This window comes from Panthera leo, chromosome E3, assembly GCF_018350215.1.
Source record: "Panthera leo isolate Ple1 chromosome E3, P.leo_Ple1_pat1.1, whole genome shotgun sequence".
NCBI lineage: Eukaryota > Metazoa > Chordata > Mammalia > Carnivora > Felidae > Panthera > Panthera leo.
Genome location: NC_056694.1, coordinates 6,664,806 through 6,687,193, shown reverse-complemented (window position 1 = coordinate 6,687,193; position 22,388 = coordinate 6,664,806). Strand labels below are relative to the sequence as shown.

At 42.0% G+C, this 22,388-nt stretch overlaps 1 protein-coding gene across 7 annotated transcripts in view; it reads right to left on the bottom strand.

The window, feature by feature from the left end:
* Positions 1-22,388, bottom strand: part of LOC122210147 (cytochrome P450 3A12) — a 103,245-nt gene that overhangs the window by 53,325 nt on the left and 27,532 nt on the right. Inside the window, exon 1 of one of the 7 annotated variants that reach the window (XM_042922640.1) lies at positions 11,143-11,206. The exons of the other annotated variants lie outside the window; for them this stretch is intronic. The gene's annotated coding sequence lies outside the window, so the exon portion shown is untranslated. Of the gene's footprint in view, positions 1-11,142; positions 11,207-22,388 lie in introns of those variants that run through there. 7 annotated transcript variants of the gene reach the window in all.

Here is a 22,388-nt window from a genome sequence, read left to right as displayed (position 1 = left end):
AAATTAGTCAGAGAAAGACAAAAACCATATGACTTTACTCATATGAGGACTTTAAGAGACAAAACAGATGAACATAAGTGCAGGGAAACAAAAATAACATAAAAACAGGGAGGGGGACAAAACAGAAGAGACTCATAAATATGGAGAACAAACTGAGGGTCACTGGAAGGATTGTGGGGAGGGGATCAGCTAAATGGGTAAGGGGCATTAAGGAATCTACTCCTGAAATCATTGTTGCACTATATGCTAACTAATTTGGATGTAAATCTTAAAAAATAAAAAAATAAAATTTAAAAAAAACCTGCCATTTTTCCTGGTCCAGAGGTTTTGGCCCAGTTCAAACTATGCTGGTTAGGCAGTTTCTCTGCAGTGCCTGCTTCAGCTCCATTTTCAAATGACTCATCATGTCAATTTCTCACCATATATACCACAATTTGTTTACCTATTTGAAACCAGGAAACTAACAGGACCCCATGAAAAACTGCTTTTTGGCTCCTTTTCCTGCTTCTGTTCCTGCTAGGATCTAGACCCCATCTTACATATGCCTGCCTTATAGAACAGATAATGTCCTCCTTGTAAAGGTCATGAAGTTAATGATTTCCTTGGAGTCTTCCAGCACAACAGATAATATCTAAGGAGTGACTGGGTGGGGTTATCATAAATGTTTTCCAAGACCACTGACTCACCAAAAATCCTGGCTCCAGGGTATCAGTGAGTTATGGAGGACACCCGTCTTTGTTCCTGGATTACTAAGAAGACTCCAGCATCGGACCACCATACTCAATAAAACCCCAGGCCCCAAGCAAAGAGGAGCCTCACTCTTCTTTCCTTTCTGAGTCTCTAGGCCACTCTGTCTGTAACTATACTCTATGTCTTTTATAAACTCTGCTCTCACTTCCTCTTGGCTTGAAGTTTGATTTCCATCCTGAGCAAAGCCAAGGACCCTCTTGGCTGGTCCTGTGCAGAAACCACCGAGCCAACCAGCCTGCATCACATTCATCCATTAATTTCCATTGTTTCCACCTTTTGGCTCTTGTGAATAGTGCTGCTATGAACATACAGGTAGATAATGTTTCTTTGAGAAACTTGTCAATTTTCTTAGGTTTTTAACTAGGAGTAGAATTGGTGGGTCATATAGTAGTTCTGTGTTTAACTTTCTGAGGAACTGCCAAACTGTATTCCACAGTGGCTACACCATCTTATGTTCCCACCAATGATGTATGAGGGTTCATTTTGTCCACAACCTCACCAATACTTGCTATTTTCCTTTTTTATTTTTTTATTTTTATTAACTTTTTTTTTTATTTTAGAGAGAGAGAGAGCAAGGGAAAGGGGGAGAGGGAGAGAGAGAATCCCAAGCAGGTTCCATGCTCAGCACAGAGACCCACATGGTGCTCCATCCCACAAACCATGAGATCATGACCTGAGGTGAAACGAAGAGTTGGATGCTCAACTGACTGAGCCACCCCGGCACTCCCCTTTTTTATTTTTATAGCTATCCTAGTGTAACAGGACCAAGAATTGTGACACTGAGGCTTTTCTTTCCAGGAAGCAAAGTTCTTCCTGCCAGCACAGGCTCAGTGGGATCATACCCGAAAAACTGAGCCCCGAGCACAGTAGGGTGTAGTCTTTTACACAATTTCTATGTCTTTGTCTCCCATAAATGGTAACATACAGACATACAGCCTGATTGGGCGGTCTATGTTACAGAGTCACATATGCACACATAGCCAGGTTGCCCTCCCATGTCTTGAGGTTTTCACCACATTCCTTAAGGAGGGGCTCTACCACACTAGTGTTTAATCAAGTGTAAAATTTCTGGGATCTCAACTTTGTGCAACCAAAATGGTTAAGAATATGAGAGAAAATAGCATCCAAAATATATAAAGAACTTGTAAAATGCCATGCCCCCAAAACAAATAATCCAATTAAAAATGGGCAGAACACATGAATAGACACTTTCCAAAGAAGACATACAGATGGCTAACAGAAAAAGATGTTCAATATCACTCATCATCAGGGAAATACAAATCAAAACTACAATGAGATACCTCACATTTTGTGTTGTCTAAATTAACAACACAAAAAACAAAAGGTGTTGGCAAGGATGTGGAGAATGGAGAATGGGGAATGTTTTTTTAAAAAAATATTTATTTATTTTGAGACTGGGGGAGGGAGCACAAGCAGGGGAGGGGCAGAGAAAAAGGCAGAGGGAGAATTTCAAGCAGGCTCCACAATGTCATCACAGAGCCCAACATGGGGCTCTATCCCACAAATGTGAGATCATGACCTAAGCCGAAATCAAGAGTTGGACATTCATCCTAGTGAGCCACCCAGATGCCCTGAAAGGGGAACCCTCTCGTATGTCAGTGGGAACACAAACTGGTGCAGTCACTTGGGTGTTGAGGAGGGTACCATTTGGGATGAGCACTGGGTGTTGTATGGAAACCAATTTGTCAATAAATTTCATATATTGGAAAAAAAAAAAAGAAAAACAGTATGGAGTTTCCTCATAAAGTTAAAATTAGAACTATCCTATGGTCCAGCAATTACCTAAAGAATACAAAAGTACTGGGGCACCTGGGTGCCTCGGTCAGTTGAGCATCCAACTTCAGCTCAGGTCATGATCTCGGGGATCATGAGTTAAAGCCCCGTGTCAGGTTCTGTGCTGACAGCTCAGAGCCTGGAGCCTGCTTTGGTTTCTGTGTCTCCCTCTCTCTCTGCCCCTTCCCTGCTCATACTCTGTCTTTCAAAAATAAACATTAAAATAAATTTTTTTTAAGAATACAAAAATACTAACTCAAAGGGATATGTGCACCCCTATGTTTATAGCAGCATTATCTACAACAGAGAAATTATGGAAAGAACCCAAATGTCCATCAACCATCGATTGATGAATGGGTAAAGAAGAGGAGGTGGTACACACACACACACACACACACACACACACACACAAATTGGAATATTATTTGGCCACAAAAAAGAATGAAATCTTACCATTTGCAATGAGCTAGAGAGCATTATGCTAAGTGAAATAAGTCAGAGAAAGACAAATAGATGATTTCATTCATATGCGGAATTTAAGAAACTAAACAAATGATCATAGGGGAAAAAAAGAGAGAGTCAAACCATAAAACAGACTCTTAACTATAGAGAAGAAACTGATGGTTACCAGAGGGGAGGTGAGTGCAGGGAATGGGTTAAATATGTGATGGAGATTAAAAAGGGCATTTGTCATGATATATTTAAGTGTGAATCACTAAATCGTACATCTGAAACTGATATTACACTGTATGTTAACTAACTGGAATTTAAATAAAAAAAGATTCTGAGAGAACATGCTAGAGATAGAGAGGGACAAGGAAGGGTGTAATAGGGAACCTGGCCTAGGTGGGCCCTGAACTTTCGGTAGACTCCAGGGATATCCATGCTCCCTATTGTGTAAACAGTCAGCAAATAGGGATCCACAGAATTGACTGATACTCAGACCCTGTGTGAGTTATTTAAACACCCTCAGCCTCAGTTACCTAACTAACCTGTTAATAATTATGTCCCTTCCAAAAGGAGGACCAGACCAGGCCCAGGGCATGACCTGCAGGGACTTGGGGCCTAGATCTGCAAGTCTGGTTCAAAGTGGCTTTGAACTAAGAGAACATGTGACCTTGGCCAACCAGATACCTGACCCTCACAGGTCCTCTACAAATGTTGACTCAGTATAAACTCATAAACAGTTCAACTCGTGGCTGAGAGAGGACAAGAGTTATAGAGTAACCCCAGATTGGGTAATGTATTTTCTTTGAGCAAGAGGAAGAAATGTGAGTTCAAGTTTTAATGGCCAAAATAATTAGAAAGTTGGGAGTTTACTGGATATGAACTGTTTACATTATTCCTTCTTATCAATTATGTTTAAATGGCTCTTTTTACTGCCTGGTCTGTGAGGAGCCACTGAGGTCATAAATGTTTAGAGACTTCATTTCCAGGGTTCTACTAGGAGCCTGCAGTGTCTGTCCAGTTATGTAAACACAGCGCCAGGAGCAGGACGACCACAACCCACTTTTCCCCACCCCCATAGGATCTAAAGCCCTATTTGGTTGAGATCTCTCTCATCCTCTTTCTTCTAGTCTGGGCAGATTTTGTCTTTAAACAGTTATCCTAAAGGTAATGCATACTAGGCCAAGAAGAGGTAAATTCCAAAGAAACCAAAAACAGGAGTAGGGAGAGCTCATTCTCTCCATACAGTGTGTTTATAAAATTCAGTTGGGACTTCTAGGCAGGGCTGTGACCAGGGTGAGGAGAGTAAGGCATTCCATCCCCCAAATTGCCAAAAATCTTAGCAGATAAATGTTCTAATGCAATCAGATTATATTCTAACACAATGTTTTTAAAAATAAATATTAATGCAAAGTACCACGAGCATTTTTTGCAGAGCTAGAACAAACAATCCTAAAATTGTATGGAACTACAAAAGACTCCAAATAGCCAAAGCAATTCTGTAAAAGAAGAACAGAACTGGAGGCATCACGTTTCCAAATTTCAAGCTATATTACAAAGTTGTAGTCATCAGAACTACATGGTACTGGTACAAAAACAGATACATAGATCAATGCAACAGAATAGAGAACCCAGAAATGGACCCACAACTATATGGCCAACTAATCTTTAATAAAGCAGGAAAGAATATCCAATGGAAAAAAGACAGGCTCTTCAACAAATAGTGTTGGTTAAACTGGACAGCAACATGCAAAAGAATGAAACTAGAACATTTTCTTTCATCACACACAAAAATAAATTCAAAAGGCATGAAGGACTTAAATGTGAAACAGGAAACCATCAAAATCCTGGAGAACACAGGCAGCAACCTCTTTGGCCTCAGCCACAGCAACTTCTTACTAGACACGCTGCCAAAGGTAAGGGAAACAAGAGCAAACATCAACTATTGGGACCTCATTAAGATAAAACACTTCTGCACGGCAAAGGTAACAATCAACAAAACTAAAATGCAGTCTACAGAATGGGAGAAGATATTTGCAAATGACAGATCTGATAAAGGGTTAATATCCAAAAGCTATAAAGAACTTATCAAACTCAACACCCAAAAAACAAAGGGCCCAGTTAAGTAAGAAATGAGTGAAAACAGAAATAAACATTTTCCAAAGAAGACATCCAGTTGGCTAATAGCCACATGAAAAGATGCTCTGGGGTGCCTGGGTGGCTCAGTTGGTTAAGTGTTCGACTCTTGATTTGGGCTCAGGTCATGATCTCACAGTTCATAAGATCAAGCCCCACATCAGGCTGTGTGCTGACAGCACAGAGCCTGCTTGGGGTTCTCTTTCATACTCTCCCTCTGCCCCTTCCCTGCTCTCTCTCTCTCTCTTTCAAAAAATAAATAAACTAAAAAAAAAGAAAAGAGGGGCGTCTGGGTGGCTCAGTCAGTTAAGCGTCCGACTTCAGCTCAGGTCATGATGTCACAGTTCATGAGTTCAAGCCCCACATCGGGCTCTGTGCTGACAGCTCAGAGCCTGGAGCCTGCTTTGGATTCTGTGTCTCCCTCTCTCTGCCTCTCCGTCACTTGCACTTTGTCTCTCTCTCTCTCTCCCCAAAATAAATAAATGTTAATTTAAAAAAAAAAGAAAAGAAAATATTCTCAACATCATTCATCATCAGGGAAATACAAATCAAAACCACAATGAGATTGCCACCTCACAGCTGTCAGAATTGCTGAAATTAACAGCACAAGAAACAACAGTTGTTGGTGAGGATGTGGAGAAAGGGGAACCCTCTTGCACTGTTGGTGGGAATGCAAACTGGTGCAACCATTCTAGAGAACGGTATGGAGTTTCTTCAAAAAACTAAAAATAGAGCTACCCTACAATGCAGCAATTGCACTACTAGGTATTTATCCAAATGATAAATACAAAAAATGCTGATTTGAAGGGGTACATGCACCCCATTGTTTATAGCAGCACTATCAACAACAGCCAAATTATGGAAAGATCCCAAATGTCCATCGATGAATAAAGAAGATGGGGTGCATGTATGTATGTGTATATGTGTGTGTGTATGTATGTGTGTGCGTGTGTATATATATATGATAGAATATTGCTCAGCAATCTAAAAGAATGAAATCTTACCATTTGTAACAACGTGGATGGAACTAGAAAACTAGAATGTATTATGCTGAGCTAAGTCAGTCAGAGAAAGGCAAATACCATATGATCTCACTCATATGTGGAATTTCAGAAACACAACAGATGAGCATAGGGGAAGGGAAGGAAAAATAAGATGAAAACAGAGAGGGAGGCAAACCATAAGACACTCTTAAATACATAGAACAAACTAAGGGTTGCTGGAGGGAAGGTGGGTAGGGGGATGGGCTAAATGGGTAACAGACACTAAGGAGGGCACTTGTTGGGCTGAGCACTGGGTGTTGTAGGTAAGTGATGAATCACTAAATTCTACTTCTGAAACCATTATTACACCATATGCTGACTAACTTGGATTTAAATAAAATTTTAAAAAACTAAAAATAGAACTACCCTCTGATCCAGAAATTGCACTATTAGGTATTTGCCCAAAGGATACAAAAATACAGATTTGAAGAGATATATGCACTCCAATGTTTATAGCAGCATTATCAACAATAGCCAAACTATGGAGAGAACCCAAATGTCTATTGACTGATGAATGGATAAATAAGATGTAGTGTACACACACACACACACACACACACACACACACACACACAAAAGAATATTACTCAGCCATCAAAAATAATGAAATCTTGTCATTTGCAAAGGCATGGATGGAGCTAGAATGTATTATGCTAAGCGAAATAAGTCAGTCAGAGAAAGGCAATACCATATGATTTCACTCATATGTGGAATTTAAGAAACAAAACAGATAAACATTTAGAAAGTGGGGAAGGGGGGAGAGAGGGAAACAAAGCATAAGACACTCTTTTTTTTTTTAGTGCTCATTTATTTTTGAGAGAGAGAGACAGAGCACAAGTAGGGGAGGGCAGCGAGAGAGGGAGACACAGAATACAAAGCAGGCTCCAGGCTTCAAGCTGTCAGCACAGAACCTGACACGAGGCTCAAATCCATGAACCATGAGATCATGACCTGAGCTGAAGTCTGACATTTAACTGACTGAGCCACCCAGACATCCTTAGAGATTCTTAATGGTAGAGAACAAACTATGGGTTGATGGAGGGGAAGTGGGTGGGGGATGGGCTAGATAGGTGATTGGTACTAAGGAGGGCACTTGTTGGGATGAGCACTGGGTGTTGTATGTAAGTGATGAATCACTGAATTTTACTCCTGAAACCAATATTGTACTGTATGTTAACTAAATTTAAATTTTAAAAAACCAGCAGCAACTTCTTACTCAACATGTCTTTGTAGGCAAGGGAAACAAAAGCAAAAATGAACTACTGGGACCTCATCAAAATAAAAACCTTCTGCACAGTGAAGGAAACAATCAGCAAAACTAAAAGCAACTGACAGAATGGGAAAAGATATTTGCAAATGACTTATCAGATAAAGGGTTAGTATCCAAAATCTATAAAGAACTTATCAAACTCAACACCCAAAAAACAAATAATCCAGTGAAGAAATGGGCAAAAGACACGAATAGACACTTCTCCAAAGAAGACATCCAGATGGCCAACCGACACATGAAAAAATGCTCCACATCACTCATCATCAGGGAAATACAAATCAATGAGATACCACTTTACACCTGTCAGAATGGCTAACATTAACAACTCGGGCAACAACAGATGTTGAGGAGGATGCGGAGAAAGAGGATCTCTTTTGCATTGTTGGTGGGAATGCAAGCTGTGCAGCCACTCTGGAAAACAGTATGAAGGTTCCTCAAAAAACTAAAACTAGAACTACCCTATGACCCAGCAACTGCACTACTAGGCATTTATCCACGGGATACAGGTGTGCTGTTTCAAAGGGACACATGCACCCCCATGTTTATAGCAGCACTGTCAACAATAGCCAAAGTATGGAAAGAGCCCAAATGTCCATCGATGGATGAATGGATAAAGAAAATGTGGTCTAAAACTGAGGGTTGATGGGGGGTGGGAGGGAGGGCAGGGTGGGTGATGGGTATTGAGGAGGGCACCTTTTGGGATGAGCACTGGGTGTTGTATGGAAACCAATTTGACAGTAAATTTCATATATTAAAAAATAAAAAAAATAAATAAATAAAAAAAATAAAAATAAATTTAAAATACAAAAAAAAAAAAAAAAAGAAAATGTGGTCTATATATACAAAGGACTATTACTCGGCAATCAAAAAGAATGAAATCTTGCCATTTGCAACTACATGGATGGAACTGGACGGTATTATGCTAAGTGAAATCAGTCAGTCAGAGAAAGACAAATGTCATATGACTTCACTCATATGAGAACTTTAAGAGACAAAACAGATGAACATAAGGGCAGGGAAACAAAAATAATATAAAAACAGGGAGGGGGACAAAACAGACGAGACTCATAAATATGGAGAACAAACTGAGGGTTACTGGAGGGGAGGGGTTGGACTAAATGGGTAAGGGGCACTAAGGAATCTACTGCTGAAATCATTGTTGCACTATATGCTAATTTGGATGTAAATCTTAAAAATTAAAAAAATTTTAAAAATCATTATTAATGCAAAAAAAATCAATGAGGGACAAAATATCAAAATTTTAAATAAAGATAGGATTATAGATTAATTTTATCTACACACCATGGTCCAGTTAGTTAATGACACCCATGCTGCAGTGTTCAGGGGTGAAGTGTCCTCATTTTGCAACTTACACCAAAATGTGTCAAAAAGTAACAATGCACTGATGGTTGGCCAAATAGACTGACAGATAATAATGCAAATAAAACAAAATGCTAATTATTCTATCCAGGTGGTGGGGACACAAGTGTTTACATTTTTTCCATCTTTCTGTCCAAATTTTCTACATTTGAAAACTGTCATTACAAAAATTGGGGAAGAAATTATTAGCAGTATTTTCCCATTCCCCTGCCCTAGTCAGACCCTCATCTCTGACCCTGACAATAACTACAGCCTCCTGCTGATCTCCTTGCAGAAAGCAAGCTTTGCACATCTAATCAGGGCTCCCAAATTTGACACCCCCTGCAGTTGAGTGCCGCCTGCGCCTAGTCCGTGTGAGAGGTGACTGCCCCAGCTGCGTTCCCAGCACCCCTCTTCAGACTCCACATGTCACACCGTAGTCTTTGCATCAGGTATCTGCATACCCTGTGCTTCCTCCATGCCTCTGTGCCTTTGCTCATGCTGCTCCAACTGCTTTATTCTAGAATGCCTCCACTTGTTTAAGATTCCTCCCAGAGCTTAAACATGGTGGGTTGAACACAGCATTCATCTCTGAAGCCTCCAGAAGCCCCAGTAAAATTCAGTAAAAAGTTTTTGTAAAAGACACAAATTCACAAGGAAAAAGATAATCTCACAGGAGACAAGAGCCACCAAAGGCTTGAACTTAGCAAGTACACATAGTCAAGAGTCACCATGAGCTCTTTGCACCAGATATCTTTCTAAGCACTCTCCTTAGTCTTCCGAAAAACCGTTATGTAGTAGGTACTCTTACCATCAATCACCTTTTACAGGCACAGAAAGGTTAACTCACTTGGGCAAGGTTACACAGGTCACAGAGGTAGGATGTATGCCCAGGGTGTCTGGTCCCACAGTCTACGCCATGACCACTGCATGTCTGCCATGAAAGGTCACTCACTTGACACAACAGACAAAGCTGAAGCCTGCAGCACTGGGGAGACCTGAAGCAGGCAAAACCAGAAAGACTCAGGAACTGAAGCACCAGGTACCTCTGAAATCAGGAGGTATGAACGAGGCTGAAGAGGATTGTTTAAAGTCTATATAACAAAGAGTCCAGGTTTCATGCTGTACAGCATTAGATAGTGCTCCCCTGGAATGTCACTGTCTACCAGCAACCTTAGAATGTGGTGTTCTCTGGAAGTAGGGTCTTTGCAGGTATAATTAGTTAAGAGGAGGTCACAATGGAGCAGAGTGGGCTCTAATGCAATGACAGGTATCCTTATAAGAAGAGACAAAGAAACACACAGAGGGAAGGCAACTGTGTGAAGATGGAGGCAGAGATTGGAGGGATGCTCCACCACAAGCCCAGGAACCCCCAGGACTGCCAACAACCACCAGAAACCAGGAGGGGGCATGGAGCAGACTCTCCCTCAGAGTCTCCAGGAGGAAACAACCCCACCCACACTTTGAGCTCAGACTTTCAACCTCCCAAGCTGTGAGAGAATACAATTCTGTTGTTTGTGGTGCTTTGTTACAGCAGCTATCTAGTCTATCCTGCAGAAGACCAAGGGACTATTCTCTGCACACACTGAAATACTCTGGACTTGGGACTCCTGGCAGAGAGGAGAACAGACTACAGGACTGAAAGCAAGAGGAACCAGAAGATTCTGATCACCCTCTGCCACCCAGCAATCACAGCACACTTCTACTTCCTGCACAGAAGACCAGAGAACTCCTTCTTGGGAAATGTAACAGCCCTAAGGATCTACTGATCCTGATATTTAGGGAGTCTCCAAGCCTAACAATGACAAATCCCAGACATTCCCATATATGAGCATGACAGGAAAGGACAGGCTGACATTCAAGGCAAAGACCAAAACAATCAGGGAAAGGAGCTCAAAGGAACAGAAACAATGCAGGGAAGGAAAGGAGTTTGGGAAAATAGCCACAGTAGCCTGAAAGCTGTGCTCCCATGAAATCAAAGCAGAAAGTAAAAAAGAACGTTTGGAAATAAAAAGTATAATAGAAGATATAATATTCTGTAGAAAGGTAGGAAGGTAAATTTAGGGAATTCACTTGGAAAGAAAAGACGAAGAGATTCAAAATGGGAGAGAAAATATAAGAAAGCTAAAGAATCACTACACAAGTTCTATTATCAAACAAACAGAGGTTTCAGAGCAGAGAACAGAAAAAAATGAAAGAAATAATTCAAGACAACTCCCCAGAACTGAAGGGCAAAGAGTCTAATGAGATTGAAAGGTCAATACAGTCCAATATGGTAGCCCCTAACCACATGTGGCTATATTTTAATATAAATGTATTAAAATTAGATAAAATCAGACATACAGTTCCTCAGTCACACCAGCCACATTTCAAGTGCTCAATAGCCTCATGCTTCTGGAGACAACCATATTGGATGACACAGATATAGGACATGTACATCATTGTACAAAGTTCTCTTGGACAGCTCTTGCCTAGAATAATGGATGAAAGCATATCCGTGAGGTCACAATGTCATGAACTTTCAGAACACTAGGGACAAAAAGAAGATCCCCCAAGCTTCCAGAAATGGGATAGAGGTGAGGGGGTACAAGAAACAGGTGACATACAAAGTCTCAGACATCAGAAGGGCATTAAACTTCTCAAAGCAACACCAGAAGCAACACCCTGTGTCTTCAAGGGCAAGTGATCAGGGGTGAGGAGGAAAAAAAAAGTCTTCAAATTCAGAGAGAAAGTTCTAGCCTACCTAGAATTCTATATCCAAACCATTAATCAAGCATGAGAATAGGACATATATTCAGACACACACATTCTTTAAAAAAAAAAAAGATGTATTAGTCTTCATCATTCCTCTGAAAGCTACAAGGAGATGGCCCCTGCCAAAATGAGGGAGAAAACCAAGAAAGAGAAGCCATGGGAACAGGTAATTCAGCACAGAATGCCCAGGATGATGGATTTGCAGAAGTTGCAGGGAGTAAGCAGACTAGAACAAAGCAAGGAGAGAGCCTCAGGAGGGCTTGACCACGCAGAGGGAGTGACACTTCTGGTAGAAAATGGATGATGGGACATAGAAAAATCAAATTTTACAAAAAGGAATGATTGATTCCAAGTAAAATTAAGAGTCATTAAGAACCGCAACAGGAGCGTAGACATGTATGTGGCTCAACTGTGAAAAACAAGTAGTTAAATCATACTGATGCGGCAGTGAATAGGAATCAAGTCCCCATCCCTGTTTTAGGAAGGTGGGAAATGGGTATGAAACAGGAGGAAATTAGCAACCTGAACTCTCAGCTTCCAAGTAATCAAGAAGTAGCAGTATGAGCATGTCATTTAACGACATGGCAATCATCACCAGAAGAAATCACTAACCTGGTTGAAAGTGGACTCTGGAGGGAAAAATTGGAGTGGAGAGCAGGTGGAGCAAGGCACTGCTAGCTTTGCTATAAACCTTGTAGACCTGTTCAACTTTTTAAAGCATGTACATCTATACATTTGATTTTTAAAAGCCTCACTTTGGGGCATCTGGATGGCTCAGTTGGTTGAGTATCCAGCTTCAGCTCAGGTCATGATCTCACAGTTTGTGAGTTTGAACCCCACATTGGGCTTGCTGCTGTCAGTACAGAACCCACTTCAGATCTTCTGTCTCCCTTTCTCTCTGCCCCTGCCCTGCTTGTGCTCTCTCTCCCAAAAATGAATGAAACATTTAAGTAAAGAAATAAAAGTCTCACATCCTGTATCAGCTCCTCCCAACCCCCTTTGGGAACAAGCGTACCTTCTCTATGCTCCCAAAGCACCGGGGATGACCTCCTGCCTCTCTGAATCATTTTGTTCATGGGTCTGACTTTTCCCCACCAGGGGCATCTCTTGCCTGATCCAGAGTGGTGCCTAGGAAATGTTTGTGGATCTGAACAAAAGTCAGAAAAATATGCTTCCTGCTGACCTTCTAGGCATGTGTGAGGTTCAGATGAACCTCCTCATAGCAGGTGTTGGGAAATCCCCAAATAACAAAACAATGAGAGGTACTGGGTAGAGTCCATGTGCTGTTTCCAATATGTGTTCCCCAAACAGCCACAAGATATTTTACTGAAGTCCAGCTCTGTGCTCAGCAGTGTGTAGGCCCTGAGAGAACAGCAGTGGGGCCAACACTATCCTCAAAGTTATCCCTGCCTTTTGGGGCCTGGGGCCTCCAAACCAGCAGTGAGACTAATAAGCTTGTCTGGAAATAGGTCAGCATAATGAGTGAGGCGACAGGTCTGGAAGGCTCTGCCTTTTCTACTCTCTCACCACGGGCATCATTAACTTCTCTGTGCTTCAGTTTCCTCAGAGGGCTGTTAGGAGGATTAAATGAGAAATCTATTAAAGCCTTAGACTCCAACAGTGACACTATTTCCAGCTCTCTAATTCTTTCATCTTTGTTAATCAATCAACTGTGTTATGGTACCATTTGCAGATATGAGAGACACAGTGCTGTTGAAAACGCACAGATGCTCAAAGAAAATATAGCTTTTTAACTTTTCAAATGAGATCATGGTCCCTCCCTACTGCCCTTTCTCTCCTCCTCCCAGAATGAGCTCAGGATGTTTGGGGGTATGTCTTCTGGGCTGGGAAAGTGGGCCTCAGAACCTTTCTCTGCCCTGGGCCTTACAGGTGACACCTGCGCCCTGCCCTGGTTCTACAGTGGGTTCTTGATGATCTGAAGCTGTGTCCAAGGTTCTATCAGGCCTGGGAGTTGCCCCTGCTGACCTAGGCCCTTCTCACTGGCACCCAGGACCCAGCACCACCATCCACCCAGCTTTGATAAGAGTGCACATTCACTGCTACAGGTCCCCTAGCCCTCCTGTGACAGCCATGTGCAGGCCCTCAGGCTCTCTCCACAGATCCTAGTATAGACTGAATTGTGACCCCTCCAAATCTGTATGTTGAAGGCCTAATTCCTAGCAATTCAAAACATAACTGCAGTTGGAGACATGGTTTTTAGGAAGGCAAAGAATATTAAATGCAGTCACTAGCATGGACCCTAATCTAACATGACTGGTGCCCTTATAAGAGATCAGGACACAGACATCCACAGAGGGGAGACCATGTAAAAACACAAGAAGATGGTCATCTGCAAGTGATGGAGAGAGGCACAGAAGGAACCAATCTTGCTGACCCCTTGATCTTGGACTTCCAGTCTTCAGAACTGTGAGACAATTTGTTTTTGAAGCTCCCCAGTCTGTGGTACTTTGTTACAACAGTCCAGCAAAATTAATACAGATCCATTCTCTCACAGGGGTACATCTGGGCCCCTGTCACCATACTTGGAGCATGGTGGCTGGGGGCAAGTAAGGAAGCTATGGTTTCTGCAAACCATGCTCTGCTTACTTGAGATATTCCTGTACAGCCCTGAGCTCACCCTGGATAGCAGCCTCCTCCCATGCCTAGACGCCTAAATGAGGGGTGTCAATAGCTTACCTTCCCTTCATCCTGGATGACCCTCCCTCTAGGGTGAAGCCATAGGGTGGAGCCAGACAAACCTCACCCCTGATCACAGAGATCTTCAAGGCCTTGAGCAAAACATGAGTCTGTGGCCCAACTTACAATTCCCGTAAGTTCCAACCCCCAATATCATCTTGGAGGATGACAGAAAGGGGGAGGAAATCACTAAAACTGACCTCAAAGAGCTCAGGTTGCCCAAACAAGCCTGAGAAGCTGCTAAATAAACACATTCAAGCATGAAGTGGACAATCCAGTTCCCACATCTGGCCTCTAGTACAGCTTTTCTGGGATTTTACTACCTCTCATAGAGAGCTCCTAGGGCATCCAAAGAGATCAGATCTAAGTTTCTCAAAGCACAGCAGGAATGTATGGATCAGGCTGGAAGGAAAACCAGTGTGAGTGATGGCAAAATCCTCAAGCCAGAACTCCTTGATCTCTTTCTCTCCCTCCCCCACCTCCATCCATCCTCAAGGACTGTCCATTTCTCCCACAGAATGCATCTCCTACCCACCACCACTGCCGTTGTCCTGGCAATGCTGCCATCATCTTTCTCGTGAATACCTAGCCCCCCACTCCCACTCTGCCCCTCCCAGCCAGCCTCCACGCTGCCACCACAGGGAAAGCACATTGTCTCACTCCCCACAAAGACCCTCTGGTGGGTTCCCCATGCACTTAACAGAAATCAGATGCCTGCCATTGGTCTCTGAAGTTCCTGCCCACCCTTCCAGCCATGTCTCCTTTCACTACCTACCTCACTCTCTGCCCTCCAGCCACACGGGTCTTGTCATTGTCAGATGAAGCCAAGCCCTTTCCTGCCTCGGGGCCTTTGTACTCCTTGTTTCTGCCAGCTGAAATACTCTTCTTCTGCCCATTCATAGGGCCTAATTCATCATGTTTCAAATTAAAATATCATCTCCTCAGAGAGGCCCTCCCTGACCCTCCAGGCTAATCAGATTCCCCAGCTGCAATCTTGACACCACGGTGCCACCTTTGTTTCCTTCTTGGCACTTAAGCAACATCTAATTGCTATATCTACCTTCTTATTGGATGTCTCTCTCCCCACTGGGATGTGACCCCATGAGGAGGGCAGGAACCTTGACTGTCGTTCACCCTCATATCCTCAACACCAAAATAATACCTGGCACACAGCAGAAGTTCAACAGACACTGGTTGAATACATCAAAATTCTGGAATGCTGTGGAACATAATGCAAGATACTCTAGATGGCTCCAAGCTCCTTTCGCAGAATATACTGCTTCTGAGAGTGACTGATGCCCAGCATCGCCAATTTTCCTGTGAGGGCATTTCCTCCTTTCACTCCGAATGAGGTAGCTGTTCAGCTGTCCCCAAAGTTTTGTATCTCTGCAGGAAATGGAACCATTTTTCTGCTGATGTGGCACCCCTCATTCCCATAGGAGAATAACTTAATAGGGGTGAAAAGAGTGGAGCATACAAAAACAGAACCACTGTGCCTGAAACTAATGTGACCCTCCTTGGGACTTTCCCCTCCCCCATAGCAAAAGAACTGCCTGCCCCACATTACACAGCTGATCTATGTTAGAGTGCATTTCAAACCCAGGCCATTGATCAGGGCAAGTGCTCTGAACTACACTGTCATCTGCATGAAGATGTTCCTCATGATAGCAAAAATCTGAACGCAAGGCTCTTTTTCAACTTGGTATCAACTGTTGTACAAAAAACTCTTGAAATTAAGTCTGGGGGCCTGTTGACCCCCTGACCATTACTTTTCCTCTCTCAATTCTTGACCCTCTTTCAAGCTTCTTTTCCTTCCCCAGATAAACTTAGGCCTGTGCTGTCCAATATGGTAAGCACTGGGTTATTGAGCTCTGGACTGAGATTTGCTATAAAGAATTATATGAATTTACTGGATTTTGAAGATTTAGTATTAAAAAAGTTACACATTTAATTATAAATTTTTATATTGATCACATGTTGAAAATGATAGTCTTTGGGATATATTGCAGTAAATAATATATACTATTAAAATCAATTTCACCTCTTCCCTTTTACATTTTTTTATACGGTTACCAGAAAATTTTAAATGCCTATGTGACTTGCATCGTATTCCTATTGTAGACTCTCCTGCTTGCTCACTGTGATTTGCAAAGGGCCAGGTTTAAGCTGTCTTAGCCCAAGTATCCTTTATACGGAAAAGAAGGGGTAGCTGGGTGGCCAGACACAATATTATCCTCAACAAACCAAAGAGTGAAATGCTGGGCCAAGACTGCAAACCCTTTTCATGTAATATATTTTCCTCAACCTGAAACACTAACATAATCTAGTAGGGAGAAAGAATGGGGGTTCCTAGGAGACAGACAAGGGAAAAATAAGACATTACTTGTCAAGAGAGGCCTCTTTCTTTCACAAATAATAAAAACCCAATATAAATGGGCATAAATGGAAAAAGAAATTCTCTGACTCTAGTAACCATGTTGGCTTCACTCCCCAACAGTTTCCCCCTGACAGTGCAAGGTGGCCAGCAGCAATTCCAAGCTCACATTCTCATAGTTTAGTAATCCAAAAAGGGGGAGGAATATACTCTCATTGGTCTGAATCAGGCACATGCTCACTCCTAAGCCAGTCACTCTGACTCTGATTGGCCTGCCCAACCCCAGAGCAGAAGAATGAGTCAATCTATTGATAAGAAATGAACTTGGAGTAGGGAAGGGGTGCTCCCCCTTTTATTCTCCCCCTCCAAAGAAAGGAGAATAGAAGTTGGCAGGCAAGATCAGTAGATGTGGCCACACATAGCCTCTCCCTTTCAATACTATGAGAGGACTTGAATATTCTTCATGCATGGTCTCAGCACACAAAGAGAAAGATAGGTTGTAGTTAGTTTCTTTCAAATTGCCAAGAACAGAGATACGCTTAGGTGACCCTAGGTAATGGTAGTTCATTTCAAGGATATGTGGGAATGTGAAGAGACACAGAATATCAATTATATTGGAAAGGATGTGTCTGGCTTCAAGTAATAGACAAATAATAGTAACAAAGACACTTAATTATCTCCCATAAAAAGGATTCTGGAAGTAGGTAGTGTCGGGATTGGTGCAATGGGGTCATTCAAGACAAAACTCCCTTAATCTTTCGACTCTGTCATCCTCAGAGTACCTCCCCTCATGGTTGCAAAATGGCAGCTCTGAGCATCACATCTTCACATAAATATGGGAAAACATAGGAAAGGAAGGTGGAGGTAAAAGGAATTCTCTCTTCACACACTTCTCTCTTATCATGGAGGAAAATGTTTCCCAGAAGTTCCTAGAAGATTTCTCTTTGTCTCATTGGATAGAACTGCATCATACATTCATTCCTATACCAATTACTGGCAAAGGGGATGATGGCCACATTTGGTTTTCACCAGTAATGATCCATCCCCTATTGACCTTGCCACTCAAGTAAAATTTATGTCATTTTAAGCCAACAACTTATGGTAATTTGCTATGGCAGCCCTAAGGGCACTAATACTAGCATCATCCCTAGCCTGCTGTAGCCAAAAAACAAAAAACAAAAAAACCTCAAGGCTCATTTCAGTGGACACCTTCTGAACTTCCTGCCAGAGTAAGGTCATCAGACAGCCATAGTTCTTAAAAGAGAGGCATGCTTGTCATCTCAGGAAGTGCCAGCTCTTTACAAAAGAGCTCCAGAAAATGGGAGAAACCAAGGTGAGGTAAGTGGCATGATTCACAAATCATAGTATCAAAACAGGGGAAGAAGAGGGAAGGCAGGGGAAGAAAAAGTCCCGGGACAGCATAAAGAATTCAAGGAAGGAAGAAGCCATACATGAACAAGCATTCCTCAGGCATCTTTTCTTGCCTAACACAGACCTAGGAACTTTCAGGTAGCCTAATCATAGGAAAAAGTCTTTCCTTATAAGAATTCAAAATCCTATTAGAAAAACATAAATCAATTCACTTGATTAATGGTGGTTTAAAGCTAGAAAAAATATTATAAATCAGTCCATTGTCCAGATTCCTTTATTTGTCAAAAAGTGTTTATTAAGTGCTCATTGTTTGCCATTCTCTGTTCTTGGCATTTGAGATACAACATGATCAACAAAGTCCCTACTCTTGAATAATTTGCATTCTATAAGGAAGAGGGAGATGATAAACAAGAAAATATAAGATCAACGATTATATTTATAAGATCAATGATGAAAATAAAAGCAAAATCACAGGAAGTGATTGGTGGCTGGTTGGCAAAAGCCTCTCTGAGGAAATCATATTTGAGTCTTAAACAACAAGAAAAAGCTACAAGAACATACAGTAAAGGGTTAACTCAGCAGGCCCAAGTTGTCCAAACCCTACACATTCCAAAGAAAGGATCCTGACCAGCTCAAGGGAAAAACTTTTAAGCCCTTAGAATATGCTGCCTACCTTTGTAGCAACGTGGATGGAACTGGAGAGTGTGATGCTAAGTGAAATAAGCCATACAGAGAAAGACAGATACCATATGTTTTCACTCTTATGTGGATCCTGAGAACTTAACAGAAACCCATGGGAGAAGGGAAGGAAAAAAAGAGAGAGGTTAGAGTGGGAGAGAGCCAAAGCATAAGAGACTCTTAAAAACTGAGAACAAACTGAGGGTTGATGGGGGGTAGGAGGGAGGGGAAGGGAGGTGATGGGCATTGAAGAGGGCATCTTTTGGGATGAACACTGGGTGTTGTATGGAAACCAATTTGACAATAAATTTCATATGTTAAAAAAAAAAAGAATATGCTGCCTAATATGAGAGTCTTTGTATACCTAGGCAATCTGGGCCATACCAGATAGTTTATGCCAACAATGTGAATTATGGTAGAGGTTTTGGGCCATGCTGTATCAGTTTGACCTTTGGAGGTGCTGGAAACAGAATAACTAAGGTCAGTCACATAAGCAATCCACACTTACATGACCAACCCTCAATAGAAACCCTGGGCAGCAAGCTCAGGGGAGCTTCACTTGTTGGCAACACATCATACATGCTGTCATGCATGATTGCTAGGAAGATTCAGGGCTGTCTGTACAACTCCATTGGGAGGGGACAACTAAAAGTTTGGGTCTTATGTGCTTTTTATCTTTGCTGATTTTATTTTTTTAATATAATTTATTGTCAAATTGGTTTCCATACAACACCCAGTGCTCATCACAACAGGTGTCCTCCTCAATGCCCATCACCCACTTTCCCCTCTCCCCACCCCCAGCAACCCTCAGTTTGTTCTAAGTGTTTAAGAGTCTCTTACGGTTTGCCTCCTTCTCTCTCTGTAACTTTTTTTCCCCTTTCCCCTCCCCCATGGTCTTCTGTTAAGTTTCTCAGGATCCACATATGAGTGAAAACATATGTTATCTGTCTTTCTCTGCCTGACTTATTTCACTTTATCTTTGCTGATTTTAATCTGTATCCTTTTCCTGGAGAAAACCATAACCATGAGTATAAAAGCTTTACTGAGTTCTGTGAGTCCTTCTAGCAAATCACTGTACTTGAATGTGGTCTTCAGGACCCCTAACTTAGAGATAAATGAGAGGAAGACCATCCCACACAAAAGCCTTGAGGTAAAAATGTAAATGAGATTTGGACCAAGAACAACTAAGGGGTCTGCCCAAGGGTCACATATTGATGTGGAGAAAGAACTGAACCTGGAGCTTAGATCTGCTGACCCTCACTCGGGCTTTCCCCTGAAGCAGCATGGAATGGCAGAAATGGAACAGGCGTAGAAGTCACACAGACATAGTTTCAAATCATGATTTACTGATACTGGCTATGTGACCCCGAGGAATCTGTTCAACCTCTCTGAACCTCAGCATCTCCAAAAAAGATTTGATGCATATTTCATGGCTTATGCAAAAAGTAAATGAGATAATGCATGTAAAATCTCTGGAACATAAGAGGGCTCTTAGTTTGAATTTTCTCCAGAGGTAGACCCTGAATTAGATATTTGGATGTAAATAGTTAATTTGGGGGGTGATCCCAGGAAGTACTCTGAAAGGGTGGAGAAATGACTCAAGGAAGGTAAGAATGTGAATTGGTATACGCAAGCAGGTCACTGTTGTAGAAAAGTGGAGTTCAATCCCCCAGGGGACCTTTTGGTGACTATGCAGAATGTGCCTCAGAACTATGTTGAGGGTAAGGGAAGCTAGGATGTCTTCCCACCTCTTATTTGTGAAGGAGTGCTGCTTTGGGCATTAACGCCTAGCACTTCCTGCCTGTCCCTTAGCGAGCCAAGTACATGAGGGCATCCTCAGTCCCTGAGGCACAGGAAACATGGAAACTGTCTTCAGGGATATGTGTGGCTCACCAAAAACATCTACTCCAATACACATAACTGAATGTTAGTTTTCCTTCTCCTTTCTGCTTTTTGCCTAGAGCATATACCCCCAAAGATCTCAGAAGAATGAAATTAATAGCTAATGGGCTGGAAACATTGACAGAAGTATAATTATTTTTATTTTTCCATCATCAAGCACCATGCCCGGCCAGAGAGCTTAGGAAGATATTGCAAATCCATGGATGACAGTGAGAGCCTTTTTATGCTCAGCCATTCCTTCCTTGCCTGCTGATTGCTAATGCTGCCCTTACCTCCTGTTCCAGAGCCTTCTACAAGCCACTCCCAAGGGCTTGCAAGTCTCTCCATGAATTCCAGCATATTCCTGGAAGGCAAAGTCCCCACAGGGAGACAATAGACAGAATTGCTGGGTTGGAACAGGACATATCTAAAGTATGAAAGATGCAGGGGAAGGAACTAGGCAGCAGCTTGAATGAGAACTCCAAGATCAGCCAAAGGGTCATGTGTGACCTACTGGAACAGCTCTTTTCAAGCAGGGGCTACCTATGGAGATGGAAAAGAGATACCAGAAGACAACGATCCCAGGTGGACAAGGCCCAGGCCTCCCGTCAGCTTCACCCAGAACAGCTTTGTAAACTGCAGCTTAGCATTCCTTCCAAGAATGTAGTCAAAGGCCACAGAGGGTCTCTGAGTCACAGAGTGACCTACAAACAGAGTCACTGGAGAAGTCAGAGAGTGGAAAGCAGGAAACAGCCACATCAGACCAGACATGATATTATGGAGGAAATGAAGGAAAATAAAGGGAACAGTGTTGTTGGGGAGAAGTCATAGGAGTCTGGATCTGAGGGTCTCACTTCAATCTGTCATTCACTCATTTGGCCATGGGCAAGCCCCTTCCACACTCAACTCCTTGTCCATCGCATAAGGAGGTTGTACTGTAGGTTCTCATTGTCCAGGTACTAAGGTTCTATGAGCTAAGTTCTAAACTTCCAAGGATGCAGACACAGAAGACAGATAGAAGGCAGGTGTGGTGGCTGAGGTCAATAGCCAGATAGAATATGCTGCAACTCAAATCAAGTCACCAATTGCCTCACATATCTGATGTTTTCCTACAGCAATGCTTTGCTGTCTTAATCCTTGTTGAATATTAAGCAATGACCCCAACTTGGCATATAAACCTTAGGAAGTTCAGATTATAATCAGACTAGTTCAGGCAGGTTGAGAATATGAACTTCAACTCACCCCAGAAACACACTATTATAAAACTGCCCTAGTGCCTGCCACTCAAAGATTTCTCATACAGTTTCAATTCTTTTGGAATATATACATTAAAGAACAATCTAAGGCTGTTATGTGCATGCCCACAAATTGTATTCACCAAAGTCTTATGGAGGCTGACTAAAACATAACAGATTCACATCCATTAAATTACCTGGGGGTTTGGAGGGTTTTAATCAATAAACCCCAATGCTTGTAAAGTTACTTTAGCAATGACAGAAGCCAGAAGTTTTCAAATACTTCTCAAGAAGGAGACCAAAACTGTCTAAAGTTCCCTTAGTACTCTGATAGGCTAGTAGAAATGGGTTCTGTTCTTTCTTTCTTTCTTTCTTTCTTTCTTTCTTTCTTTCTTTCTTTCTTTCTTTCTTCCTTTTTCTTTCTTTCCTATTGCTACACAGTAATTCAAAAACCATACAAACTATATAGTTCTCCAGTAAAGATAAATATATGAACAAACATAAAAACATGTATTATTGTAATTTTGGTTTGTAACTCCACCTTTTACTGCATTACAGGATTTAAAAGACAAAAGCATCAAAAACAACTATAAATCTAC